This window comes from Phasianus colchicus, chromosome 1 (assembly GCF_987193195.1).
Source record: "Phasianus colchicus chromosome 1, bPhaCol1.hap1.1, whole genome shotgun sequence".
NCBI lineage: Eukaryota > Metazoa > Chordata > Aves > Galliformes > Phasianidae > Phasianus > Phasianus colchicus.
In genome coordinates, this window is record NC_143436.1 from 73,684,211 (window position 1) to 73,706,445 (window position 22,235).

Genomic DNA, 22,235 nt, shown 5'->3' on the forward strand with positions numbered 1-22,235 from the left:
TATATTGTACTTTCACTGCAATGGAATAACCAGTGATTTCATAGTGTTGATCTAAGTAAGAAAATTGGTGTTGTTTCTATATGTTCAATGAAATGAAGATGCATACAGCTTATTATTATTATCATTATTATTGTTATATTATCTTCTGTTTGCTAAGGAATTTATTTTTCCTTGTAACATTTTCCTTTGAAAGCTAAGAAAATTGGCTTTCAGGAGAAGATTTTGGAAGACACATAATTTGTATATTTTAACATAAATGGCTCTAGAACTTGCACAAATAACTCCATCCCACATAGGAAAAAGCTTCTACAACTCAACCACGTAATCTGAACTCCAATTTAATGCATTGAAAGTAGGCATCCATCTTGCTCTGTTGTGTACTCTGTTGTAGTACAAAAGACAGTACATAAAAATCATCTGAATTAAATAATTATTTTTATTTCAACAAGGAAAAATCTTTACTAGTAATTCCAGAGTAAGATTCTATAACAATTACTAAATAAGACAAAGCTGCAACACTGCTTGATAAATGCCAAGTTAATGCTTAAAAAAAACCACATATAATGTTATCATTCAGGAGTCTTAGGGTAAGTAATAGTCTACATGATTTCTAAAAAGAAATAATTCAAAATCTGATTTTCTTTTTGTCTTGAACTGCACTATTTAAAACTACAGTCAAATTAAGTAATTTTATTTTATTGTTGATATATTGTTTTAATGTACTTTGAAAGTTATTTTACTTATTTTACTTTTGTAATATTTTTAAATAATTCTGAAATACAGGAGGGTAGCATTCCCTCATTATACAACTGTCCTCTGCATCTGCAATAAAATTTTATCTCCTTGTCTCTCTTCTTCCTCAAATCCATTCATCATAACATACTGACTAGCTACAGTGAGCTCTCTTAACATTCACTTCTAATTTCTGTATCTTTCTCTGTTTGATATTGCCCTACAAATATAGTCATGCAATATGTTAAATAGCCAATATAACTTATGAAACCAGGCTGGGGAGATGAAAAGTCATTATTTCAACTGGAAGGCATGATTCTGCCTTCTACGGTTGTGCTGTCAACACAATGCTCAGAATAATAGCAATAGAATGCCCAGATATTAATAAGGTAATATAACCTCTACCCCAATTAGGTTTTATTTCAGCCCTCCTCTTCGCAACCACAACCTGAACTCCTACTAAAATACGTGCCGGCCTCATTCCTCCAAGTTCTTCAGCACTCATTCCCTCTGATTCCTTGTGAAGCCCACCAGTGGGTTTGGGCTTTTGTTGTAATAGCAGGACTGCCTTGCATTCTGCCAAAGGAGTAGACCAAGAAAGACACTACAGAAGTTCAACTTTCTGTTGAACGCTACCAATAAAAAACAGTGTGTTTGTTGTGGATAATATTAGACCAAATCAAGAATCACTTACGCAATTTATGTGCAGAAACTTGAAGTCCTGTAGTTGTGATTTTCCTTTCCCTCAATGTTCTTTACACAAATGAACATGATGGATGCAATAGGTATGTGCTTGTTACAAAATACATTCATGCACATGATTCATATGCATGAAACTTGATCTCAACACAAAAATATTACAGTTGAAACTGCTACAAAGCCATAAAACCAAGGTCAGGACAAATTATAAGATCATTTATTTTTTACTTTATCACAGTAGAGAACAAAGCCACACATCACTGAGCATTGCAATTGTAATGTGTTTCCACCTTTTGGAGAAGATAGCAGGGAGAAAAATAGAGAGGGAGAGAGAGAGAGGAATGTCTTGCTTTATTTCATTTTTGTAACAATAAGATGAAGTGATCTGGTAAGAAGGGTTGTACAGCATTATCTTCATCACAGAGCGTGCTCTTAATGTTACATCCTTCGAACTTTCACCACTATCAAATGCCATGGAGCAATGTAATACGAGTCTTTAACTGAAAACCTCAACATGAAGCTCAAACAAAGCCATTATAAAGTGATTCTCCCTTCTACTAGTCTTATCATCATGCACACACAAAAAAAAACATATCAAAGATTATGAACCCACCCCTACTCTTCTCATCCTTTCAATAAGGAATATCTGATAAATGAATTGTAATTGCTTTATTTCCATCCTCTACCCTGCTACAGAGATCCATATTAATCTTTTCTAAGTAGGAAAAAAAGCCACGAATATGAATCTTCCTTTGATGTGGGGGAAAAAAAAAAATCCTTTGAACATCCTTTGTAACTTATTTCTTACTATCTGTTTTCCAAAGAAGAAAGTGCGATCGCAATACCAAGTTCAGTTTTCAAGGTTCATTAGGTTTCTCATTAAACTCTTGTTCAGGTACCTGTAGCATGCTTTTCTGGCACGGCTGCTTGTCAGATTAACGTTGTGGAAATTCAGACACTCATAAGTTAATTTTATGTGAAAGTTTGTTGAAGTAACATATCAGGTTTTGTAACAGAAACGGATTATGTTATAGCGCAGTGCCCTCTGCTGGCCAAACGTCCTCACTTAAAAATAAAAGAGCAAAAAGTGAAAAGTTACTCTCTGAGTAACGCAAACAACAACAACAAAAAAAACACCACAACAAAGCAATGTCAAATACTTATGAAAAGGCATCTACACAACAGCATCAATTTATACTTATGCCAGCCTTGTTTTCATGTTACTTGACAATAAAAATATCTCATTGCTGAATAAATCTTCAAACAGCCTCTTCAGAGAGGTCAAAAACAGGAGGTACTAAAAAGTGCAAATTTATATCTGGTAATAATAACGGCAAGAAAACATACAAGCAGATTAGTAACTATTACTACTTGCTGAATTTTTCAGTATTCTACCTTCTCCAGCTCAGAAATGAAAGACCCTCACGTAAATTTCTCTTTGAAATAATTGATAATGTGAGGCAGAAGTAGTTATATCAGTACTACTTATATTACATGTACTTGAGTATGAAGTTTAAGAAGTGCCAATACCAAAATGAGAAAGCTGGAAGCAATAAACGCTCTCTTAATTGTTACTGTGGATTGCTTACCTACCAGCTTTCATCCCTGTTTCTTACAAAAGGATAGCTGAAAGGTTTATGTGGTGCAAGCAAGCAAACAGTAACATCTTCAGGAATGTTGCGCACTTTGACCAAGTTTGATTTTGTCATTAAGCCAACTCATTCCCTCCTGGGTGATTTTGCCCTTTATGATGCCACTTTATATGCTGGTTAATATAACAATCACCTCAGAAGTGATATGGGCAATATTTACATGATATATCAAGTGACTGATCATGTTTTCAAAAGTGAAGTAAACACTTACAAAAGATGCTATACAATGATCTAAATGATTATTAAGAACCCTAAATTATCTCATTCTACTCCAGTAACATGTTTACTACCAATACCTTTCATTTATCCTATATAGGATTACTATGATTTCTAGATTTGATGGTATTTGGTGTGATAGATTTGCTGGTGAAAGCATGAGCTGGAACTGTTTCCTCAGGGACATTAGAAGTGACAAGCTGTATAAGCTATATAAGAAAATTCTAATAAAGACACAAAGCAAAATAGTGTTTGCACAGATAGACTAAAAACACAGGAAGACTTCAAATATACTTTGAGTAAAGGGTTATATATTGCTGGATTTTCAAGCAGATTGACACAAAAATAGTCTCTGGAAAAAATTTTCATTGATATCTCCAAATAGAGATAACAGGAAGACGGAAATAAAGCTGAAAGAACAACATAACACTTTTTTTTCCCCCACAGGTGACCACTAAAACACAGCATGTTCTTATCTGAGTACATGTAATACAAGCTCTAAAACCACAAATTTTCAGATTGTTATAGTGTATAAAATTTTTGTGCTGGTGGGCAATAGAGGAAGCCAGTCATTGTTTTTTTTTAATATCTGCCAATCCTGTGATAAATTTATTCCACTAAAAAAGCAAAAGCAATGAAGACACTACTCCTGAATTTGTTTTTAAGAGGAAAGCTAGATGTCAAGACTATATAGGAAGAATCTTCATTTAACTACAGCCACGTGGATTACAAAAAAGGTGGTATTTTCCTCTCCAGTGAACATGGCAAAGCCTACCCTCATTTCTGTAGATCCCAATTCTGGTGAAGTAGGTAGCAGCTTGGTTTTTCAGTGTATCCTGGAGAATCACAAACAAATAAAAGTGTACCTTCTTTGTCCCCAATTAAGTCCATCCTCACAGAAACTCCTGTCCTTCACTGTTAGCTCATTTGCCTTGTTTTCCCCCCTCTCTATCAGTATTTACCAATCCTGGGACACTATGGCATTCAGCCACCTACATCCTTGGAGTTTCAGTCTTCCCTGTTAGAATCCAGAGCTGCATTGTACATTTTAATGTTCTGCAACCATAACCATATCTCAGGCTTTTATATCATGCCTTCTCAGGATTCTTCTTACGGCAGTCAACCATTTTCCAAAAAGGTATTCCCACTTCCTTTGATTATGGAATAATCTCATACTGCACTAAGTGGATTGTTCCACTTCTCATTTTTCAGATAAAAATCCCTCTCATACAACCTAAGAGCTGTTTTTCATGCTATGAGTTCAAGAGCAAAAAGGAAAAAAAGAAAAAAGGGGTGAGAACAGTGGATATCTGATTCCTTCCACATTCAGATTCCTATGCTTCTATTACACCATTTCAAGGCTCCAAACTGAAATAATTTGCAGCCATATTGCACAGATTAATCTTTTGCATAGAATTATGTTATCTAGTGTTGTATTAAACTCACACTTCCTTAATATGATTTGACTTTGTTATTTACAGGGCCTCAGAAAGAAGAGCAACTACATGTTCTCACTCACATTGCATGACAGTAATTAAGACCTCACTTTCCTGTGGGTAACAGGTGTAGCTATCACCTCCCTGCCAGTTTGTTTCAGCTAAAGAGTTATTACTACAGCTGTTCAGCTGACAGCAATTACCACTGGCAATGGTTGTCGTACGTGAATCTCACCTTCTAAAGATTTCCTCCCAAGAGAGGGGATGTGCTGACTGCTGAACTGCGGCATTACACTGCTTTCTGCTAAAAGAGATCAATTGATATTTACCTTAACATGACCTTAACCAGCTACGAAACACACACTGAACTGCAGTTGCTTAACCATGCTGACATATACAATTTCTAACTTCTGCTTTTCCTTAAAATGCAAAGAGCTCTAAACACCATAGCACTAAAACCACAAATCTTTATAAAACAAAAACAGGATACCTCTCTTTAATGCTGATACTGTGTATTTTTCCAGAGATCATGGTATATGGGACAAGTCTGGTGTAGTTTTTCAGTGTAGTCTATTGTCAAAATTCTCTTTCCTGCTGGAAGCATAACCATGGTGCATATCACAGGACATTTGTTCATGAACAAAGGTTGTTGTCATCACAATTTCCATTAAAATAGGAGTGTTGTTGGAGACAAAATTTCAAGGCTGAGATACAATTATGTTCAGTGGACTTGTCTGGCTCCAGTGCAGCTAGGAAGAATCCAGAAAGAGGCAAATACCATTTGCACAATTTCAGCATGGGAATAGCAATAAAATAAAATTTGAGGGTGCCATCTCACCCTCAAAAGGATATACCCACAGCTCCTTAGTAAATCTTTTCTCATCATATTTCTGATGGCAATAGAATCTTTACTCCTTCTGTTCCAGAATCCCATTTCCTCTTTGATAATCAATACATCTGGATTTAAAACATATGAACACTGCACTTAGTGCACAATTTAATGACCCCTGCCTCCTCTGATTTATTGTAGTTTGAAACATGGAATCATGGATCAACATATTTCACTCCCTCGTAAAGATGATAACCAAGAGAATATCAAAGAAAATAAATGAAAAAAGCAGAGGATTCAAAACCATCTGAAATAGAATGTTTCAGCAACTTCCATGTAAATAATTAGTAAAAAGGCCTCACATTGTACATCTCCCTACAGGCTTCATCTTGGTAGAAGTGGTGTTCTGTGTCTCAGTTCCATTCTGTTCTTCTGGGAAGTATTCATAGAAACACAGAATCCTCAGAGTTGGAAGGGACATCTGAGGGTCATCTAGTCTGCATTCCCTACAATAAACATTAACACCACAGCTAAATTAAGTTGTCCAGGTCCTTATTCAGTCTCACTTGAAAGTCTCCAGGGACAGGGCATCAACCACATCACTTGGCAACCTGTTCTAGTGCCTTATCACCCTCAGTATAAGAGATATTTTTTTCTTATATCTAACCGAACTCTACCCTCCCTGAGCTGGAAACCATTTCCCCTTTTTCTATCACCACAGACCCTGCTAAAGAATCTGTCCCCTTCATTCTTATAACTCCCCTTTAGATACTGAAAGGCCACTATCAGGTCATCTCAGTGTCTTCACTGTTCAGGTTGAACAGCCCCAGCTCTCTCAACCTGTTCCCACAGGAGAGGTGTTTTATTCCTTGCATCATTTTTGTGGCCCTTCTCCAAACACATTCCAAGAGGTCCATGTCTCTCCTGTACTGAGGACTCCATATCTGTATGCAGTACTCCAAGTGAGGCTTCACCAGCATAGAGTATAGGGGGAGGAGCACCTCCTTTGACCTGCTGGCCACACTTCTTTTGATGCAGCCCGGGATACGATTGGCTTTCTGAGCTGTGAGGACACATTGCTGGCTCATGTCCAGCTTCTCATCCACCACTGCCCCCATGTCTTTTTCAGCAGAACTGCACTCAATCCTTTCATCTCCCAGTTTTTATTGGTAATGGGCATTACCATGACTTGGGTGCAAGATCTTGCAGTTGGATTTGTTGAAACTCATGAAGTTCACCTGGGCCCACTGCTCAAGCCTGTCTAGGTCCCTCTGAATGACATCCTGTCCCTCTGGTGTATTGAACACACCCCACAGCATGATGTCATCAGCCAACTCACTGAGGGTGCACTCAACCCTGCTGTAGATGTCACTGATGAAGATATTAAAGAATATCAGCCTCAGCACTGACACCTGGAAGACAGCACTCATCACTGATCTCCATCCAGACATTGCCCACTGACCTGCAGCCTGTCCATCAAGCAATCCACTCATCAGATCCATCTCTTTCCAATTTGGAGAGAAGATTGTTGTGGAGTACCATGTCAAAAGCCCAGATAGACAACATCAGTTGTTCTTCCATTTTTTATTGATGCAGTGACATCACAATAAAAGGCCACTACATTGGTCAAACAGGATTTGCCCCTGGTGAAGCCATGCTGATTCTCCCATATCATCTCCCTGCTTTCCATGTGCCTTGGAATAGCTTCCAGGAGGATATTTTCCATGATCTTCCCTGGCACAGATGTGAGACTGACAGTCAATAGTTCCCAAGGTCATCTTTTTTACCCTTTTTAAAAATGGGTGTGATTTTACCTTTTTTCCAGTCACCAGAGACTTCAATTGACTGACGTGACTTCTGAAATACCATACAGTGTAGCTTGGAAACCATATCAGCCAATTCCCTTAGGACTCTAGGATGCATCTTGTTGAGATCCATAGAATTGTGGATGTTCAGGTTCCTCAGATGGTCTCAAATTTGTTGTGAATAAACTATGTATAACTTTCTGTCTGAAAAAATATATTTTTTAGGGAATCTTCATTTCTTAGTATATACTCCAACATAAGGAAGGAAGATATTACTGGGACTCCTGAAATGTGTTGTCACAAATTCTGTTATCAGTTCATGACATTTCTACCATTCATCTGGAATGTTTTTCAAATACCTTTCTCTGTCTCGGAAAGGTATTATATTAATAACCAGTCAACATTGGCAAAACACACTTGTTAAAATCACAAAAATCAAGACTCATAAACAGCATGCCCCGTTTCATTTGCCCCCATTTCTGCAAGTCTGTCTTTCTGTTGCAGGCAAATGCAGGTGTCTTCCTCTGTATACGTGTCTCACAGAAGACCAAAGAACAAGACAGGGGTCCCCACACTGTACATAACTAGTAAGTATACTCCTGTGCTCCAGCCAGGATCTCTAGGAGCATTACAGATATAAACCAAACTATGGAACTCTCTATCATCAGCTCACTTCCTATACTTGACATGTTATTTGCCAGTGATAAAGAAACTTATGTAGATGACCTTAAAAAATAAGAATAACAAAAATTAACTAAAGTTTAATGGACTTTTAAACCTTTATTTTGCTCTCCAGGAAATATAAATTTCACTGTTTCCTTTACATCCATCTGTAGCTTCTCAGATAAAAAACAGGTCATATTCTGTTTTCCCCTCTCATGTGCGTTCATATGGTAAACAGTTAACATGTTCACAGAAAAATTGTTCTTAGCTGCTCCTTTCCTCTAAGGTTCCCTGGAAGCATGCAGCATTAATAGTTAAGGCATCCTGCTCCTAAGCACCTCTTCAGAATATCAGAGCTATGACTACAAATCAATAAGTAACAGTACACAGCAATTGCATGTAGTTCCACATCCACATAAAGCAGTTTCTTCTGCATCTGTGCTGACTGATTTAACTAGCTCCTAAAATGCTCCTTAGGAATCATCCACAAACTCCATGGCAAAGCACTTATCTCTTTAAAAAAAAAAATTAAAAATAAATAAAAATTCATCATCTTATCTTTAGTGGCCTTAAGTAGCAGTTCATAATACGTACTGAATCCTTATGAAGAGCATGCAAGTGTCCTTGATAGCTTTGACTTGATATCACATCCCTCCCACTATTGTGAATTACAGCTCCCTTTAATACTGGGGATGAGAACTGATATGCAAGATCTTTTCCAATGTTGCATCTGGAAGAACTTAATTAAAGCTTATATTAATATTTCAAAAGTAATGTCATTCAAATATTTACTAAAAGATTTTTCCAATGACCATGCACTTTCCTGGAAGCATGAACACAAAGCTTCTTTCACCAACATTAACATAACATCTGAACAGTAATTAGATCTTCATGAGCTTGTCTCATCTCTTCTGTGCTTTTAGGTCATATGTTGTGGCTAATATGAGTTATATCATCAGCATCATTTGTATCAGTTTCTGCATGTTAGATAGAGTCGTAGAATGATATCTAGATGCTCTAATCTATCCAAGCCTTCCTGTATGCTCTAATGCTCCACTTCATACTTGAAATTTACTCCAGATTCCCTGCATCTTATACTAGAATCGTGCAACAAAAGTTACTCAAGGTTTCATCAAAACACAGTATGGAGCTGCTCCGCAAGCAGATACTAACATACTTATACCAGGAAAAAGCATTATAAGCTTTTGTCAAACCCAGGTAAGCAATATAAAAGATCATTTACCAGCTGCAGCACAATGACTGATATTGGGGACATTCTACTGAGGTCAATCCAGACATAATCAGTATCCCCTTAATAATTCTACTTCAGCATTTTTGAAGTATCATTTCCTTGTAAGCATGTCTACTTTATAAAATATTATATATGATGTAGCCTTTCTATTTTTAGGCTTTATTTACATGTTACTATTTCATTTCTGTTTCCCACAAATTTATATATGAAACAAACTAGGAGTACTTCAGAAGTCAAACTGATTCAGAGTTCTATGAAATATGAACCTATCTGTAAAAGAGACCCAGGAGCTGTGTTATCGGCCTTAAAAAAAAAAAAGCGACAGACAACAGGACTGCAAACCATCTGTTGCATGGTAATTCTCATTCTAAATGAGTTTACTTCCATTAAGTTTAAAGCTAAACTTGTAGAAATATTTGCATATGTTCGCTCAGTGATAAATCTTCCTTCTGGTGAACATGCATTGTATTATCAATTAAAAAGCTATTGTTCCACTTACCGTGCCACATCAGATATAGATGTCAGTGGCTTTTCTGATATAAGATCAGTTGTCATCAGTGAAGCTGTAGGCTCATAACATTTCTTGGATGTACCTTTCTAAACACCTTTTACTGCACAAATAATTAAAAGAGCTCATAATACAATAGTGTGACAGCATACACATATTCTTTCCCTTACTTATGACATCGTGCAGCAAATTAAATAAATGTTTTGAATATGGAATATGGCTTTACATGTGGCGTGTGTCAGAAGCAATGAAATCTATGCTTATAATACTTTTATATGACTTATGTTAAAGTGCATATGCATCATGCAAATATATAGAAACCTTTTACAATATAGATTTTCTTCTTGAGAAGAATGTCTACATCTAATTAGAAATTTACCTGACCTATAATTTCAAGAGACAGAAAAAAAATCTGACTTTCATTTCTGCAGTAAATACCACTTGATGTGTATGCTTAAATTTCTCTGGAATCCTTACTTGAACTCATATGATTATCGTCACGTGAAAGCATCTTCATTTTCAGCATTTTATTTGGCCATTGCACTCGCATTTGTCCAAAAATTCTCAAGAAGAAAAGCATCAGGCGCTTGAATTCAAAAAGCTCAACAGGGTAACCATGATGGATACTGCAGTGGCACTGCTTCTCAGATCAGGTTCAAAGCTTCAGAAAGCTACAAATTACAACTACAATCCAGCAATATATACCATAGTTAATAAACAAAAGAGTTCTCACAGACTGCAAATGTGCAGCTATCTCTGTAACTGATAAAGAATAACTATTTTAAGATCTGGCACTACGCATTTTTACAAAGTGTTAGGGCTGAGTTCATGAATACTATGAATGTGAAGTGCATGCGTCTCCACATACTATCTGCAGTATGCATCCAGAGTTTCTTAAAGAAAACTACTTGTTTAAAGAGTTTACATTTGCTTTCATACTCTTTTTCTAAGTGTAATACTCTAGTTCTTTCCTGTTCTTACCTCCTAACCATACTAGTCACTAGAAAAGAGAGGTAAAGGTAGCTTGGCAGTAGTGAAACCCTTGCCTTTTCCTCTTCCTCCTCATTTGGGTGTTCTGCTAAGCACTTACAGAGCAGCTCTGTCTATCTGAAGCCCCTTCCCCTCTGACCTTGTACCTCCATAAACATGAAAAATACACTTCTATCCTTAATGGCCTCAACATAAGCACAGCAAGATTCTCTTCCCTCCTCAGATTGGGAAAAAAAAAAAAAAAACAGGCAAATTATCCGTTTGGTGAAGATTTTTTCCTCTGACTATCCATGGCAGTCTCATTCCATAGATATTGCACACATTTCACACCTACAAGCATTTTGAAAAATACAATGCTCAGGCTGTGATTATATACTTCATACAAACAGGAGCTATGTAATGTATACTTCATTAGTTGAATGGAAGATATCCACTTTGCTTTTAAGTGTCTTAGTCATGCCTCAGAGATTGCCTTCCTACACCCCCAACTCAGATCTGTGCTCAGAATAATTTTTGCTATTTCTGTTACAGAATAGATTTACATCAAGAACCTGCCTCTGGCATCCACAAACATTGAAATAAATTTGTATTAATGCAGTTTTTCATAGAAGTGGTGTTTCTAAACAGCAGGCCTAGAGAGATACCAAGATCTGAGGCTATTTACATTTGGGTTGTGATATTAGAAGATTTTCCACTACTCACAGAGCCACTTTACTCAGGTTGGAACCTGTTCAGTTTCAGGTTTTGATAAGCATTGGGCCACCATAAGACACAACCGGTTTTCTCTTTGTAACCCTAATAATAATATTAAGTATGTAATAGAAAATCCCTTTATGCTTTTACCACCCATTAATTAAATGTTCCTGATAAAAATGTAAACTAAATAACATTTCCTGGTTCACACATCCAAACACTAAAGTCAATTATAAATACAAGTATCATGTCCAGAATTCTAAATATTATTCTGTCTTTAAGGTGACTGCCAGAGTCATGAGCGGTTATCTTATTTACAACACTATTTCTGGAAGCAACTCATTTTCTGAAGTAGCTGTTACTTTCCCTGAGTAAATCTCCAGAAGTAGTCATTTAAACAGCAATGTTGAGACAAAAAAAAAAAAAAAAAATCACAAAAAAAATCCATACATAAAGCACAAAAAGAAATTAAAATATTTTTGGATGTAAAGATGACAGGAGCTTCTGAACAGCAAAGTAATTCATAATAATTATTGTACGGTAGCTGTTGAGTCATGGCCTGAACCACTGATTGATAACCCACAAAAGGACGCCATCAGCCATGGGAGCACAGATGAAGGCAATTCACCTTGTGACTGGAAGGGATGGAGCCTGGTTCCACCTCTCTTAGACTCCATTTAAGGAGTGATTGCCACTGGGAAGGATCCATGGTTGGAGATCCCTCCCTTGTGGAGTCTTTTCTGTAAGCCTAGATCTTTAGAAACAGGTGAGAACCTTTACTTTTCCTGTGAAATACCATCCTATTCTCTTTGATCCCTTTGCTGTTACATTCCTGTATTGCCCTTTCACTGCATTAATCTTTCTGATTGTAACAATTATTCATATTTCCTCAAAATGAAAACATTGTTGTGAAGTATGAAAATACATTCAACACATGGTAGTGATAAAATCAAAAATATAAATCCAGAAATAAAATTAAAAATTCGTAATGTCTATCTACTACAAATAGTAAGCTTACTGCAGTGCATGCTAGAACAAGTATATCTTCCTTCTCTACATTTATTTTATGCATAAATATTTCAATCTCAAGCTGTAAGATGTCTATATAAAGACAATGCTAATTATACAGTAAGGAAATCTCAGAGAAAGTAAATAAAGATGACTGGGAAAGCTACAAAGCTGCATACAAATATGCAGGGTTAGAGATGGGCCAGATGAGACATAAATGATAACCTAAGAAAATGTTTAACCAAAGCAGTGAAAAAAACAAAGTTTAGAAAACAGTGACGAGGATAAAGTCTCTTTCTCCACTAGCTGAAAGCAATGATGGAGGTTTCTTATTCATCTGGGGTTTTTACTTACTTGGTTGGATGCTCGTTTGTAAAATAACAACACATAAAACAGGTTTTTGTTGTTGTTGTTTTAAAAAGACCAAAAGAGAATTCTAATCTATTCCTTCACTGCCACTTTCTTTTAACTAGTTTCATCCATTTCTGACTTTAATTTAATACAAGGAATTTCTATTTGTTCTATAATTATTCCATATTTAATAAATATCTAAATAACTATGAAATAATATAAAAAATATCTAAATAACCATGAAATGATCTTTGAAAGATAAATATCAAAATAGCCTTCTTGTGGCAAGAGCTTATCTCATTGCTTATGTGGGAAAGTTTTTAAAGCAGTGTAGTAAGCCACCTGGTTTGGGATCTTGACCAAAACAGTTCCAAACCTTTGCTTTTCTCAGAGAACAGTAAACTTAATATTTCTTGAAAGTCAAGGTGACTATAACTATCTGACACTGCACAGAGCTTGCAGCAAGGTCAGCTGATATTCCTTATAGGCTAAATATTTTTTAAAAAAAAATTACTCTCCAAAAGAGTGGTCAAGTACTGAAACGAGTTGCCATGGGAAGTGGTGGAATTACTATCCACATAATCAAAGAATATTAAGATGTTATAATTATAAAATTAACAACAGAGTTAGGCAAAGCAGATTATAATAACACAAAGAGAATAGATAGAACGCTTACCTGTATCCTGGGTTCACTTATGACACTCCAACAGAGCAGATCTCCAGAAGAGATCCTTCCCTACTGGTAGTCAGCTCTTAAATGGGTCTAGGAGAGGGGAACTGCCTTCACCTGTGCTCCCAGGGCTGACTCATTGCTCATCTCAGGTGAACAATCAGAGGTTCAGGCCACGACTCAGCAGTTCCTATACACCATCCCTGGAGATGTTGAAGAACCATGGTGATGTGGTACTGAGGGACATGATTAGTGGGCATGGTGGGGATGGGTCTACAGCTGGACTGGATGATCTTAGAGATCTTTTCCAACCTTAGTGATTCTGTGATTTAAAGTATCAGGACTGTACTCAGTACTAGTATGAATAAGAAAGGACTATTTTTATTCTAGCTTTTCATGAAAATGTTTAAAATATCATAATTTGAAGTTGGGATTGTAAAAACTTTCTAGGTAATTAAATGTAAGCCATCTGAATATACCAAATACTAAAACTGTTCCATATACTACTAAAAGAGCTATAAGTGCTTAGTACATTAAAAAAAAAAAAAAAAAAAAAAAAAAAAGTCACTTTAGGCTTATAATTTTAGACATCTGAATTTATTGTCACTGGAGACATGGCTGCATTTGTAATTCTTGTATGTTCTCCTTGAATTTGATTTTGCTCACTGAAAGGCTGCAGAATCGGAACAAAACAGCTACTATAAAGCAGGAGATAAACAGAAGTACAGTTCAAAAAGTGAACTGAAGAATACGAATAAATTAATACTCACGACAAACTAGTTGTGAAGTATATGTAAAATTTGCCATATGCTATTGCTCCTGTACTTAGTTATACATTTGGCTGCAGGTGTTTTCCTGTGTATCTGGTTTAAAAAAAATATCAGTATTCAAAATGTACTAATGCTGATTTTACTATTTCTACATTCTTTTAATTAGATAAAACTGTAGGCCAAATAACACACTGACTGACACCCCATGGATCTGTGATCATACATTATACATCTAATGGGAAAACACAGAGATGTAAATGAGTGCCAACAAAATTCAAAACCATAAACCCATGTAGTTCTAGAAAACATACAGGGAGAAAACATTGAAACACACTTGTGAATACATACAAAGATTCTGTTAGGTACCTGACTGCCTGAATACCTTTGTAAGACATAACAAACAAGGATACAATATATTCACTTCAAAAGATGGAGGGTGGGAAGGAGGGAAAAAGGAGAGTAAAGAAAAACAATCAAAAAAATTTTCTACTCTATAATAAATATAGGACTATAGAAAAAGTATATTCAGGTTTGTTTTTTTTTCTGTTTCATTTTCTTTATTTTTCTTATTTAGCTAAGTATTGTATGTAAAAATTTGCAGAAATTGCAAACATTCATACCAACAAACCTGTGCAACATTTGTTGTTAAGTGACAAGTAGGTTTTTTGATAGATTTGGAAAAGTGATCAGGACTAATTGCACAGAATTATAAATACCTCCTCATTTTCAAATATGACCTGTCAGAAAAGAATCAGAGACAAATGAAGTACATCAGGAAAACATGCAGTTCTGGTGTCACTCTATCTCTTGAGATAGCAAACTATATTTCCATTTCACTCAGTCCAGCTTCTTTCAAAAGTAGTAACTGAAAGGACTTTCCTTGGCCAGTTTAATCTCAGCAAACTAATGATTACGATTTTTTAAAATGTCTACTGATTGTACTGCCACAAATGATAAAAGCATTAATGATAAGCTAAAGACATGAAAACATAAAGCTAAGTGATAAGAAAGAGCGACTAATCCAGGAATTCTAACTTCTACATTTTTATGGTTATGCTATGTCCAGGATGGTTTTTATTTTTCCTCAAAGCAATGAACCACAAAAGAAAACTAGAGGAAGCTGTTTTCAGTTCTTTCTCTGAACAGAAAGATAAAATTTGTTCCAAAGAAGTCAGACACAATGTTTTTTGAAACGGTTCTAAAAGCTGCTAGCTGTGTGAGCTGGAGTCATTCCACTATTGTCATTTATTCACACTGCATTTTGGCCAACAACATATATACTATATGACCAGTTACGTGGTCCAACTTCCCAGATGCTTCCTTCCATTTTTTTTTTAGGAGAAAGTAATTCAGCCATATGTAGAACTCTGTCAGCTGCATACATTTTTTTCCAAGGCTATGCATAACTCACAGTCTTACAGTTCCACTTGCTACATCAAAATTTACCTGTAAAGATTTCTGTATTCCATCTTACTGAGCTGACTTGAGTAGAAGGCCCCAAAGACAAGACAGTAAGAAAAATGACAAGCCTATACTGAGCCCTGAAGGAGTTTCTCTTTATCAATAAATGAGATACATCTGTGGATGATTCAGACTAAAATACAGAGACTGTAAACATCTCAAGCAGGTAGCCCTTCTAGAATTTCTACATGGATATAAAAGTGAACGTTCACAATTTTGTTTTAACATTTCTTCTCTCTTGGGCTCTGTTTCTGGGGGAAAAAAAAAAAAAAAAAAAAAAAGTAATGTCTTTTTCTTCTAATAAAAATATTTTTCCTAAAGAGAAAAAGCAGCAGGGTTCTAAATTCAAGTGAATGTGGTTTACATGGATGGTAATAAGGGCTAAGGCTTGTCAAAGAGGTTGGAAAACAAACTTGCCTTGTTAGAAAGCTGGCTGGTTGCAGAGGAACATTCAGAGAAACAGTGAATTGCACAAAAGATACAACTCATCTATTAACTGCGTCACCTAGCAGTAGAAAGCTTAAGACAGCAGAAAAAGTTCAGTAAGAGACATCAGTGGGAAAAGAATGTCTGTCCATTAAAGCAAAGCACTTACCCATCTCATCTAAACTTCCTAGCCCTCAAAATTTTGCTTCTTTTAGAGAAGGCAGTAGATGCCTCAACTCCTCAATGCTGCCCAGCAGAAATTTTTCTTGGAACACATTTTAAAGTGCTTACGTTGCCAGATTGGTCCCTATACTCAACATCAACTTCATGTTCAACAGGAAAATCCTATATCAATCTTCAAAAAGTGAAGTCCACAGTTTCTTACAAGGACTCTCAGCAGTGTTCACAGAAAGCTCTTCTGTCTCTCTTTGCTGACCTGCTACCTTAATACCGAGTTATCCTTCAATAAACAAGGCAAATCCACATTGCAGCTCAAATTCTGTCACAGTGGTTTACGTTTGCTGTTAATACCTGATGGTTGAAGCACTACAGATGCAGTTGCTGACATCTGCTGTCAGCAGCAAGTTACTTTTCCTGCGTATGTTAAACTCAAAATCTATCACAGGTGGTCCAGGAAGAATGTGAGAGCTGGAGACCTTAAGGAAAGCATCTAACAAGGCAAATTGGATGAATAAATATTGTCAATGTGAAAAAACCTACATTTCTCAATATTTTACAGCAGAATTTCAGCTTTGAAAAGAATCTTATATTATCCTAGTTGAAACCTTGGTCGTGTTTTATGAGTTTGGGTGTTTTTTTATTGTTGGTTTTTTTTTTTTGCTTGCTTGCTTGCATGCTGTTGTTTTTTCCTTTAATCTGGGATAATCATTGTGAAAACAGATATTCTGAACATATTTTCAGATCTAGAGATGAAACCAAAAGCTTGTGAATATTCTCAGAGATCAGCTGTTCACGACTAAATTAAAATCTCCAGTGTTAATGCCTCTGATATTTTTAAGGCTCTTAATATTAATGAATCATCAGCTCAGTTTTCTGGAGAACAGAAAGTATGCGAAGTCAAGGAAAATAAGACAAAAATAGCTTTGAAAGTGAACCTTCTCCCGTGCTTCTCTCCCCTCTCCCCCTCCTGCCACATTAAAAGACAAGACGAGCTTGACTGTAAAACACAATAACAGCCAGTGAAATTTAATGTGGCAGCTTGTTATTTCTGCAGGGAGAGCTCTTAACACATACAAAGCCTTAGAATTACATATAGGGAACATATCATGAAATATAAATGTGTAAAGTTATTTTTCATTATGGTATTCCAAACTGCCGTTAGAGTAAAAAATCTTGTTTTAAAAAGGAAGTATAGTTTTGGTATGGTTATTATAGAAAATAAACCAGTCTGAAAACATTTTAATTTTTCACATCTGTTGATAGTCAAAGCATACAAATTGCAGTGGCAGTAATATTGGAAACATCCTCTGAATTGCTGTCAATGCTTTCACTCAAAAGAACACAAAACCCAATTATTGTAATTGCAGTGAAATATACCACAATTATTTTCTGGTCTAATGCAGTTCTTAGCAACACAAAAATCTTTTAGAATAATTTCCTGTTAACTAGTGGTTAGTCATGAATTCAAGAAACACATTGTGATCAATATGCTTATTCTATACTGACTAGAAAAATTTCTTCAACTAAATCTTATTGCTTGAGGGAATAATTAAACCTTAAAGCAAACTCAACAAAAAAAAGTCAAATATATTAACTGCTTTAAATCAAACTATTCATATCTCAATCTCCAATTGTTCTTTCCTATTTCAAACTATGTTTGCTTTAAAAAATATATACTAAATGTCGCATGGGAAGATATATTAGGGTACACTAGTAATTTGTTGTACTACAGTTCTAGATGGCATCTAATTAAAAGCCACTTAAAATGATCATTGCTATGTGTACCCAATGCTACAGAAATTTTGACTGTCATTTTCAGATCAAGAATTTGTATTGGAGCACAAGTGAAATTCACAATAAATTATCTTCATAGAAATGCTGTAAATACACTATCACATTTACTTTAATATTAAATTCAGGGGATTTTCAGCCTGTCCATTATGCGCATTCACTATTAATGCCACATTCCCACTTTTTTTTCATTGCTTATGAAGAATTTCCATTAGGAGCTATTTCAAGCATTCTAAGTTCAACTTAAATTCATATAATTATTAATAAGTAACTGAGTTTTTCCTGCCAAAAAAGGAAAAAAAAATTGAGACTCAAATTATTAGTTTTAGAGGACTCAGCATAGTTAGCATCCTACAATTCTGCAATAGCAACCATGAATTCTACGTGAATCATAGAATAGAATCATATCAGTTGGTTGAAACCTTTAAAGATCATCAAGTCCTCCAATTACCCTACAATGAGCAGGTTGATTTGAGCCTGATCCAGCCTGATCTTGAATGTCTTCAAAGATGAGGCACCTACCACCTCTCTGGACAACCTCTTCCAGTGCCTCACCATCCTTATTATTATTCCTTATAGCCAGTCTAAATCCTCCCTTTTTTAGTTTGAAACCATTTCCTTTACTTTCATCACAACAGATGCTGCTAAAGAATCTGTGCCTTTCCTTCTTATAGTCCCCTTCAGAAACTGAAAGGCAGCTGTCAGGTTCGCCAGAGATTTCTCCTTTCTAGGCTGAACAGCCTCATCTCTCCGCCTGTCCTCTTAGGAGAGATGTTCCATCCTTTGGATCATTTTTGTGGCCCTCCTTTGGACACACTCCAATAGGTCTGCGTCTCCGCTGTACTGAGGACTCAACATTTGCATGTAATACTCTAGGTGAGGTCTCACCATTGCAGAATGGAGGGGCAGGATCATCTTCCTTAACCTGCTGACCATGCTTCTTTTAATGCAGCCTGGGACTCAGTTGGCTTTCTGGTCTCTGAGGGCACATTGTTGGCTCATGTTCAGCTTGTCATCCATCAGTACACCCAAGTTCTTTTCAGTAGGCTTGTTCTCCATTCTTACACCACCCAGCTTGTACTGGTAGCAAGGGTTTCCATGACCCAGCAGCAGGACCTTGAACCTGACTTTGTTGAATGTCACAGGGCTCACGTAGACCCACTGTTTGAGCTGTTTAGGTCTCTCTGAATGGCATCCCATCCCTTTGAAGTGTCTATCACACCAACATAAGTTAGTATCATCCACAAACTTGCTGAGAGTGTACTCAATCCCACTGTCAATGTAATTGATGATAATACTAAATAACACTGGTCCCAGTGCTGACTCATGAGGAACAGCACTAGTGAGCGATCTCTATCTGGACATTGAATCATTACTCCCTCAAATTCACTCAAAATGATCATAGAATCAACCTACAAACTTTTCACAAGGAAATAACTATTTATAAGTGAGGTGCAAGTCTCTAAAGCTGACACATGCCCTCAGGCAGAGGCATAAAGTCTTTGCTTTTACTGATGACACTGTGGAAGCAGAGCACCTTGCACTTTTCAGTTTGTCTGATGCCCTCTCCCCTTGAAAAAATATTCCATGGAGCAAAGAGTGTCCCTCCTGAAGAGGTGTGGAATGAAGCCCCAGCAAGAAGAGCACAGATAAAGATGGCAGTGCTGAGACTGCAGAACATCAGAGTAAGTATAGTAAGAGCAAGATGCAGATTCTGTATCAAATGGAAATCCACATGAACACTGAATACAAGGAATGATTTGACTAGTAACAGCATCTTCAGGGAAAGTAGTTACTATACCAGCTATTAGCAGGTGTATCTTCTTATCCTATCAGCATTATAAGTCTTTTCTTCCATCTATTCTTCCTTAAGCAATTGATCTTGAGTTTCAATAGGGCCAAGTGTTGTGCCCTGCATTTTGGTCACAACAACCCCAGGCAACCCTACAGGCATGGGGAGGTGTGGGTGGAAAGCTGCCAGATGTAAAGGGACGTTGGTGTTCTGATGGACAGTCAGCTGAACATGAGCTAGCAGTATGCCCTGGTGGCCAAGAAGGCCAATGGCATCCAGTCTTGTATCAGGAATGGTGTGGTGGGCAGGACTAGGGAAGTCATCCTGCCCCTGTACTCGGCTTTGGTGAGGCCTCACCTTGAGTTCTGTATTCAGTTTTGGGCACCTCAGTACAGAAAGGACGTGGAGGTACTGGAACAGCTCCAGAGAAGGGCAGTGAGGCTAGTGAAAGGCTTGGAAAATCAGCCCTATGAGGAGTGACTAAAGGAACTGGAGCTGTTTAGTCTGGGGAAGAGGCGGCTGAGGGGAGATGTTATTACTCTCTTCCAGTACCTGAAAGGCGCTTACAGTGAGAGGGGGGTAGGTCTTTCTCACTGGTGACAGGTGACAAGACAAGGGGAAATGGCCTCAAGTTGCGCCAAAGTAAGTTTAGGTTGGACATTAGGAAACACTTCTTTACAGAAAGGGTGGTTAAACATTGGAATAGGCTCCCCAGGGAGGTGGTTGAGTCATCGTTCCTGGATGTGTTTAAGAGCTGTTTGGATGTGGTGCTCGGAGATATGATTTAGCAGAGGGTTGTTAGAGTTAGGGTACTATGGTTAGGCTGTGGCTGGACTTGATGATCCTTGAGGTCCCTTCCAACCTGAGTAATTCTATGATTCTATCTTCACCATATCACTGACTGAACTGCATGCACTCCTGTCATGTGTGAAAATGACACAACTCACAATTATCAATTTGATAATTCAATTAATCTGATGTTATATCAGAGTCAAAATTTATTATTTATAAATCTATACATACACACACATGTAAACCCAAAAGAGCATTGGGGAAAAAAACATTTTTTATGCTCATTTCCTGCTTTCATTCTCAATTTAACCAAAACAAACTAATAAACAACAACTACAACAAACAAATGCAATCTATTTTCTAGTTATCACTAATTTTAAAAGGACTGCAAATATGAATAAGACAGTGATTCATCATTTTCATCCTCTGTACAAGAATCACAAAATAACTGGAATGAAAATGGCTCTAAAAGTAATTGCTTTTCTGTAAAAGTTTTCAGTTACCAAAAACTTGCTGAGAAGTTTTTTTATTAATGTTAATTTTATTTTTTAATACATTTTTAGCCTTAAATAGAAAAAAAAGATTGTTGAAGACTGAATTTTATGAGCAATTCTGTTTCACAGTGCTTCAGTACCAGCAAACATCTTCCTAAGAAATATTCTAAAATACCTTTGGCAACTAACTTTCCTTCTGAAAGAAGGTCAGTTTTACTATTCTGAAAAGTTCTTCTCAAACCATTTCAGCTTGACTTGCCTCACAGTAGATTTCACAGACCTTTACTGCTACATAAGACTGGGAAAGATCTTCCTTTTAAGCTCTATACAGCTCTGCTTGCATCCAGTGGATCAAGTCAAGAGCGCAAGAGATTTGAGTATGCATTCTGAGTATGGCTGATAGCTCCTCACCACAGGGTGAATGGCTTTTGAAGACAAGGCACTTTGTTTCAAAATCATTTTACTGTGGTAGAACAAATCAGACACTCCTGCCTCTATCTTTGCCTTGGGCAAAGGACTGAGATACAGGTGATAATAATACTTATAAGTCTTCAAAGTGACAATTCAGCAATGTCTTGAGCTTTAGATCACTTTGCTTTCTCCTCTAAATCTGGGTGAAGTGGGTCACTTGCTGTATATTATATATATATATGTATTATTAAAAAAATAAATTATATATATATATATATAGAAGGACATCACTCATTCAAATACAAGCATACACATGCTAATTTGGAAGGATTTTTGCTTTTGAATAACTGCTGAAATGGACAAAACAGTTGGATTTTCCTAACAACAAATAGCCACAGATCAAAACAAAACTGAATTATGCCTTACCTCATCTCCAATACAGGTGAAGAGCAGATGCCCAAAGACAGGCCAAATATACAGTGGCAGTTTTAGAGAAACGTGCTATGGGGCTTTCCAGGCCTGAGGTGGTACACAAGAATACTTCCTGGGTTTTCTTCAGTAAATTTGTTCACATGGAGTTGAGAATATGTCAAAATGAATTTATCTACACTGAT

General features: G+C 36.6%; 1 long non-coding RNA gene and 1 pseudogene across 1 annotated transcript; both read right to left on the bottom strand.

Annotated features, from left to right (window-relative positions):
• Window positions 1-1,632: 1,632 nt before the first annotated feature.
• On the bottom strand, window positions 1,633-13,549 carry LOC149919737 (uncharacterized). Its single transcript, XR_016469911.1, has 4 exons — window positions 13,511-13,549; window positions 5,927-6,070; window positions 5,226-5,484; window positions 1,633-2,496 (listed from the first exon to the last, which is right to left on the bottom strand). It is a non-coding gene; the product is annotated as an uncharacterized LOC149919737 (long non-coding RNA).
• On the bottom strand, window positions 6,350-7,066 carry LOC149919738 (uncharacterized; annotated as a pseudogene).
• Window positions 13,550-22,235: the final 8,686 nt, after the last annotated feature.